Below are 8396 nucleotides of genomic sequence, written 5' to 3' on the forward strand. Positions count from 1 at the left end.
TCCAGGGAAAGCTTTTGGTTTGTTTATTGGCCAAATCTATTTTTTGATTCATTAATTTCTGATTTTTTAAAATTAATTTCTGTCATTTTGTGTTTATTTTTCTAGCTTCACGATATGCACTGCTCTCATTTTGTTAATTTTTAAATAGGTTTTGATTTACTTTTTGTTCCTCAAACCCAAGAGTAATTTTGCCAGAGTACAAAATATCATCCTGTGGATAAGGGTCGGGAGAAGAGTGCCACTTTGCAATGGAGGAATTAGATTCTCATCACCTGAACCCACAGCTCAAATTTAACCTCTGTAAAAAGGGTCAATTTGACATAACGTGCTTCATGATAGGATGTAACCAGGAGTGCCCAGCACTTCTTAGACCTATTCCTCACAACACTGCTGATCTTGAACCTAATCAAGCCTTTAATAGTTAATTAATTAATATTGTGACTAGAGAACAAGTTAAATGGCACTACAAGTTAACAAATCCAGATTATGGGTCATTCTGTAGGACAACTGCCTTGTCTCTTCAAGTTAATTGTATGAAAAAAAGAAAGGCTAGAGTGGGCTGGGGCAATTAACTTCATAACTAACAGATTTGAGACATATCAGTCAAATACTGTACGTCCTGGTTTAAACAGAGTCACTGTTAAAAGACATTTGGGAAACAATTAGAGACATTTGAATTATGGACTGGATATTAAATGATACTAAGGAATTGTTAGTGTCTTAGGTGTGGTAATGCTATTGTGATTATGTAAAACAGTCACTAGAGATGCATACTGAAATATTTAGCAATGAAGGGTCATGATATCTGGGAATTATCTTAAAATGCTGCAGAAATGAAAAAATGAATAATTAAGTTTAAATGATGGATATAGTAATGCTTGTAATAATCTCTCTTTATGTGTACCTGCAATTTTTCATAATAAAAAGTTTAAAAAGTAGATATAATCAATATACTTCTGTCCCAAAAGACAAGAATATTAGCATACACTACATCTTTTTTCCCATGGCACCCCCATTAATTTCAGATTATTAATTTTTTACAATCAGTAGTTATTTAATCATTACTATGTTTTAATAGTTTTTTGTTGTTTCTTACAGATTTTTTTTTTTTAATTCTTGGGTTTATCTTCCATCTTGCCATTTTTCCAAGGTATAAACTCATAATTCTTCTAAAAGATTCATATTCATCTGAATCTTAGCGCATCGGAAAATGTCTATATTTTGCTCTCGCTCTTCAGTTATAATTTTTATATAGCATTTAATATTAACAATTATTTTCCCTCAGCACTTTGGTCTTTTCATCTTGGCTTCGATTGTTGACAATAAGAACTCTGACTCATTACTTTGTAGGATTCTTTTTTCTCTCTCTCTCTGGAAACTTTTTACAATTTTCTCTTGGTGTTCTGAAATGTTATGATGTAACTAAGGCTGGGTTTATTATTACTCCTTTAATTTATTTTGCTTGGCACTATATGGTCCATTTCAAACTAAAAACATATCTATGCTATGGTTTGAATGTGTTGCCTCTAAAATTCAGGTGTTGAAGAGTAATGGCCAGTGTGATAGTATTAAGAGGTGGGGCCTTATTTATCCCTCTCCTTTTGAGTATAAGATTATGCCTGTTTGCATTCTCTGATTCCCTAGAGCTGAATGGCCCTTCTGTCTATCACAACCTAGTAGGGAGATCTTTAGAATCCATTAACACTGAGTCTACCTCCCCGTGATTTTTCATATCTTTCCAACCCGCTTTGTCTTTATCATTACTCCCACTACTCTAGTTCACATCATAACCATGTTTTGCACAACACAATAGCCTCTTAACTGATCATCTCACTTCTGTTCTTGATTCCTCTCAACCCATTCTGCTGTACGGCCAAGGCGGATGTCCAGTGAGCGGGAACCGGTCTGCATGTGGGATCCGAACCCTCGGCGGGAGCACCGCCGTGCATAGTGCGCCACCTGGCCGGCCCCAAGAGGTGAGGCCTTTAAAAGGTGATTAGGCTGTGAGGGATCCTCCCTCGTGAATGAGATTAAGCCCCTTACAAAGGAGGCTTCATGCAGCATTTGGCTCTCCCTCCCTTCTGCCTTGTGAGGATGCAGCAACACGGCCGTCTTGGAAGCAGAGAGTGCAGCCCTCACAGACACCAAACCTGCAGTTGCCTTGACCTTGGACTTCCCAGATGCCATAACTGTAAGAAATGCATTTCTGTTCTTTATAAATTATCCATTCTCAGGTTTTCTATTGTGACAACACAGATGAACTAAGACAGTCTATCTTCAGCTTTAGGACTTTTGCTTCTTTTAATTACCTGACCATGTATTTCACCCTTTCCATTTTTTCTTTTCCTTCCTCTGGAACATATGTTCAGAGGATTTTGGAGATTCTGGATGTATCCTTCATGAATATGATTTTATTTTTCCTACTTTTTTCCCCCTGCATTTTTGGAGAACGCCACAGTTTAGTTTGTGTTCCAGCTGTGTTCAATCTGCTATTTAGCTCATCTCTTGGGTTTTATTTTGATGATTTTTAATTTCTATGATCTTTAATTGGATCTGTTTCCTTAAAAGATGTTCTCAGTTTATAGATAGATCATCCCTTTCTTATTTCTCCACTTGTAGCTTTCATGAACACATCCAGATTCTGTGCAGAACACTGTCATAGTATTAAGGAAAACAAAACAACAAAAAACCAGCATCCCTTCATTAGGATTCAAAAATCCACTTATCTCAGCATCACCCAGATCATACTTTTCAGGGATCTGATTTCAGCAAAACAAACAAACAAACCGTGTCTTCTTCACAAGGCTTTACTGAGATCTCAGCTCCCAGTGCCACCACTTAGTCTGTGCTTGATTCTACCAATGCACGAAAACCTGGTTTTAAGGTTGTTATGCTTAATTCAAATCCCCCAAGTGTTGAATTAATTCGCAGCTGGTGACTATTTGGTTAATTAGCCATATGTGTGGACCTCACTGGGCTCAAGGCTCCAAACAGAGCTTCAGCAGACGACAGGGAGCTGGAATGGAACTGTGCTTGCCTCCCTTCACACTTAAACCCTGAGGCTACTGTAGAACAGAATAGAAGAAACGCCCAAATGAGAAAATACCCGAGTGCATGACCCCTACAAAGGCAGAAACTGTTGTCTGGAAAGAGAGAGAATGAGAAGGGGACATAAATACTTTGTACAGAATTGTGTGACAAGTATGTGTAAACCTTCAGTGAGACCAGATCTCCCTAATTCTGAAATACAAAAGACCATCATTTGAAATCTAAAAATTGATTTGTAGGACAATTTAATGGAGAGATGACTTTATGTAACAATACTAAACATATCAAGGGAAGCACTATTCTCTGTTCCAAAGTATTTGAGATAAATTGGTAGATGGAAGTTCTATTACATTAATAGGGGAAAGTTTAAAGAGAAAGTCTCTGAGGAAAAGAGTTTCACCTTCCCCCTCCCCTCCCCTCTTCACACAGATTTACTTGGCTTGATGAGACCATAGAATATAACCTTTTATATTAATATAACCTTTATATGAGATGCTGACACACAGGATACTAAGATGAATAAGCCAGGCTGAACATAGAGGCACCAACCTTATGTGCTGTAAAAGCTGATTTTCCTGGCAAAGTCCTTTCTAATCTTAGAAGTGAGTATGGAATTCCCTGGGTTCCCTTGAGAAGCAGAGCTGTTAGGGACCAGTGGGCTCAAGAGTAGATCCAAACTTGATTTCTTTTTCTTCTCAGCTTTTTGTCCATCACCAGGCTCCTATGAGTCAGGGGAGTTAGATTTGGAGAAGTGTTGTCTAGGAAAATGTTACTGAAAGATGTCCACATCCAGCTCCAAACACTGAGTCTACCTCCCCGTGATTTTTCATATCTTTCCAACCCGCTTTGTCTTTATCATTACTCCCACTACTCTAGTTCACATCATAACCATGTTTTGCACAACACAATAGCCTCTTAACTGATCATCTCACTTCTGTTCTTGATTCCTCTCAACCCATTGTATATACTTTGCAGCCCAGAAGGATCCTTTAAAAGTACACATCTGACTGTGCCATTCTTCTGCTTACTGAGGTTTCCTGTTTACTGAGGTCTTCCTTTCAGATCAGGATAAATTCCAAAGTCTATAACAAGGCCTCCAAAACCTCTGGCATGCTCTCTATTATCATCAAATGTCTCGTTTCCATTCACTCACCGTGCTCCAGCCACACTGGCCTTCTTTCAGGTCTTTACATGTATAAAGCTCTTTCCTGCCCCAGGGCCTTTGCACATTCTGCTCCTTTGGCCTCATATGGTTTTCCTCCTGCTTCCTGTCTAGTCACCTCCTACTCATTCTAAATAGCTCAACATATGTGTCTCTTCTTTACAGAAGCCATTCCTGATAACTCTGTTTTCCCCATGTGAATCAGGTTTCCCTTCACACCACGAATTATATATTACATGTTTGTGGTTGGTTTTCCTTTTCTTTCACTTAACTCTTAGTTCCATGAGGGTAAGAAGCAGGACTATTTATTTTGCTGCATATCCCCAGTTCTTAGCATGATTCTTAGCACATAATAGATGCTCATTAAATACTTATTAAATGAATGTAGCAATCCTGGGACATTCTGGATTAACCATTAGGATGTGAAGAAGTTGTTTGGTGTTTATTACGAAATCTCCACAGTAGTACATGGGATGATAGTAAATGACACTCTACAAGAGCTCTTCAAAAAGTTCATAGAAGGATTGGCATTATCTTTTAACTCCATTTGTTGCATGAACTTTTTGAAGTACCCTTGAAGTTCCTTTTTTCTCTTTATTTTTATAGCAGATTTAGTTTTACAGTGAAATTGAGCAGAAAGTAAAGATAGTTTTCATACCCTCCTCCCACCCACAAATACAGTTTCTCCTATTACTGACATGTTACATTAGTGTGGTACGTTTGTTACAATTATGAATCAATATTGATATAATGTTAATTTTATATTAGGGTTCCTTCTTTGTATTGTACAGTTCAATGGGCTTTGCCTAACGCATAATATCATGTATTAACCATTACAGTTTCATACAGAACAGTTTTGCTGCTCTACAAATCCTCTTGCTCCACATATTCCTCCTTTCCTCCCTCTCTTATCCCCTGCAATCCTGGCAACTACTGATTTTCTTTTCATTCCCTCAAACATTTCTCATTTCTTTGTGTTGGAAACATTCCAAATCCTCTTCTAGCTAATTGAAATTTTACATGAGTTATTAATCATAGTCACCCTACAGTGCAGTGGAACACTGGGTATTATTCCTCCTGTCTAGCTGTAGCACATATCTTGAATTCAGCAGGGCAGAAAAAGTATTGCAGTCTTAATCTACTCCTTAAAACAAAGTTGGGCAATCTGGTATTTGATGTGTCTTCCTCCACGATATTTAACACCCTTGAGAGGTCCTGGTAGTTGCATATAATAGGGAGTCAAGCCAATTTTTCTTGAAACAAAAATACAGCTCATGGTTCCTCTACTCTTTAAATCATCCCAATCATACCCACTCCCTCTCCTTTTGAGTATAAGATTATGCCTGTTTGCATTCTCTGATTCCCTAGAGCTGAATGGCCCTTCTGTCTATCACAACCTAGTAGGGAGATCTTTAGAATCCATTAAATGAAGCACGCACATGTTCATGACTGCCAAGTGCAGTTTCCTCACCATTATCATTCCTGTATCTCAATGTATTCATCTTTCAGTTACCATCAGGCCCTATTAAAAGTCTCTCTATTTCCACACGAGTCAGTGTCCATCCAAATTAGAAAGAAGTCTGGTGTCCGCCTGTTGGACAAACTTTAAGTATTTCCTCTGTGTCAGACCCTGTTCTGGGCAGGAAATCAAAGAAATGAGAGATGTCACAGATATCACAGAGGTAACATCTCATGAGGTTGCTTATGCCAACACACTTTTATCAGCCTTTCTTTTGTTTCTTCCTACTTCCCTGTCATGGTGAGTCACACTTCAAGCTCCTCTGGGTTTTTCTTAAAAAGAAGAAAAGCTCAGTGCAAAATTCATTCTCTCTGAGGCTACAGTGACCACTTTTCCTATTTGGACAGGAGATTCATCCTTGGCAGAAGAAGACTCAAGTAGAAGGGTCTCTAGCCCAGAGAAATAAACCTCATATGGCAGACTTAAAAGATCAGTGTGAGGCCTGTGATGTGTCTTGGAGCTAGATAGCAGATAGTGCTAAGGTGGCCGTTTGGCATAATGGGATGGAATCAGACTAGCTCGGGGGTCCAAGGAGTGTCAGCCCAGAGACAGCCCTTAGTTCCAAGTGGGCCACGAGATGTGTCTTGGAGCTAGATAGCAGATAGTGCTAAGGTGGCCGTTTGGCATAATGGGATGGAGTCAGACTAGCTCGGGGGTCCAAGGAGTGTCAGCCCAGAGACAGCCCTTAGTTCCAAGTGGGCCACGATAGTGTCCTGTGGTGCATGGCTCAGACATGCAACAATACCCCCCAAGTCCAAGGCTAAGAAAATGAAATCTGCAGCCAGAGTTCTTGGAACACTACAGATATGTCCTTCCAGAATCAAAACCAGAAAGAAGCATAGAAAGATAACATGACTCACTTTGTCAGCTTGACTTACGTTCTTATAAAAACATCTGGTGGCCAGATATTTAAATGACTTCTCACAGGGAATAATTGCAATTTGTGGTATGGGCATGCTGATAGTATTGACCTGGGCATCACATCTTGGGCACAAGTAGTGATGGTCAGCTTTGTACCTCATGAATGTGCATAATCAATAAATAAAGAAAAGTCATTTAGCCTGCCAACATTTTCAGAATGTCTTATCATGAACAATGAAATAAAATTTGAGCATTCATTGCTTTTTTAAAAGTTCTAAAATATGTTTAGAAAAAGAAAATGAATTATTATGAAATTGGGTAACATTACACTTAGGTAGCTTATACAAGATGGGCGGGCTCAGAGCTTGCAAATAATTCCTTCTCATAATTCCCTTTTTTCTCCAGCACCATCCCCGGAACCACCCAAGTAAGTACATTACACTGAAAAACACATGAAAAGATGTGGACTTGATTCAAAGACATCTTGATGTAGTGGAAAGTCTAAAATTTGGATTACAAAACAAAACAAAAAAACCCTAGCTTCTGATATTGATGCTGACATGTATAGTATTATATTAGGATTGTCACAGCTTCCTTGGGCTCACTGTTTTGAGAACAACCAGATTATGTATGGGAAAACACATGGTTTAGCATCTGGGATGAATAGAGCCTTAAATACTCTTTCATTCCTTGTTTCTCTCTCCAACTATAGTCAGACATCACTCAGAAGATGTATGTATGTGTGTGTAGGTGAATTTAGACCAGAATGAGATGGTGGATTAGGGAAAGTTTTAGCAGAGGTAATTTTTGTTCCAAAACCAACTGTCTGACTTTTTATTGACAATTCAGAAGTATATATGGGCAGGCTGAAGACAGAGGTAGCATGCTAGGCATCCAGATTGTGTTCCTGAGTAACAGTAATTAAAAGGATTTTATTTCACCTAAAACACACACACACACACACACACACACACATTCATGAAGTGACTTCTCAGTCAGTCATGCTCCGATTAGGATTCGTCTCGGCAAATGTGGAACTGAAAAGTACACAAACATTAGTTGAGGTCACTCCATCAAATAACTTTGCCCAGTGGATGAAACTTAAAACAAAGGACATGAGTCATAATACATTTTGTGATAACTTTTTCTTCTCTTTAGAAAAAAAAATATGTACAAAAAAAGCTAAGAGAGCCAACATGGAAGTGTCAAGAAAACATTCTGATAGATACAGACAAAGGAGCTCCTCTCAAAGGAGTTACACATCAGTTATCACCATGCTAGAAAAATGAGATGCGATTAAAATTCTAGAACAATTAAAAGCCACAAAGTGAAGCTGTTGCTGTGGGGCTCTATGTTGTAGATGCTCTGATTCCCTTTCGAATCAGACTAGCTCGGGGGTCCAAGGAGTGTCAGCCAAGAGACAGCCCTTAGTTCCAAGTGGGCCACGATAGTGTCCTGTGGTGCATGGCTCAGACATGCAACAATACCCCCCAAGTCCAAGGCTAAGAAAATGAAATCTGCAGCCAGAGTTCTTGGAACACTACAGATATGTCCTTCCAGAATCAAAACCAGAAAGAAGCATAGAAAGATAACATGACTCACTTTGTCAGCTTGACTTACGTTCTTATAAAAACATCTGGTGGCCAGATATTTAAATGACTTCTCACAGGGAATAATTGCAATTTGTGGTATGGGCATGCTGATAGTATTGACCTGGGCATCACATCTTGGGCACAAGTAGTGATGGTCAGCTTTGTACCTCATGAATGTGCATAATCAATAAATAAAGAAAAGTCATTTAGCCTG

The sequence above is a fragment of the Galeopterus variegatus genome, unplaced genomic scaffold (assembly GCF_000696425.1).
Source record: "Galeopterus variegatus unplaced genomic scaffold, G_variegatus-3.0.2 Scaffold7034, whole genome shotgun sequence".
Lineage (NCBI taxonomy): Eukaryota > Metazoa > Chordata > Mammalia > Dermoptera > Cynocephalidae > Galeopterus > Galeopterus variegatus.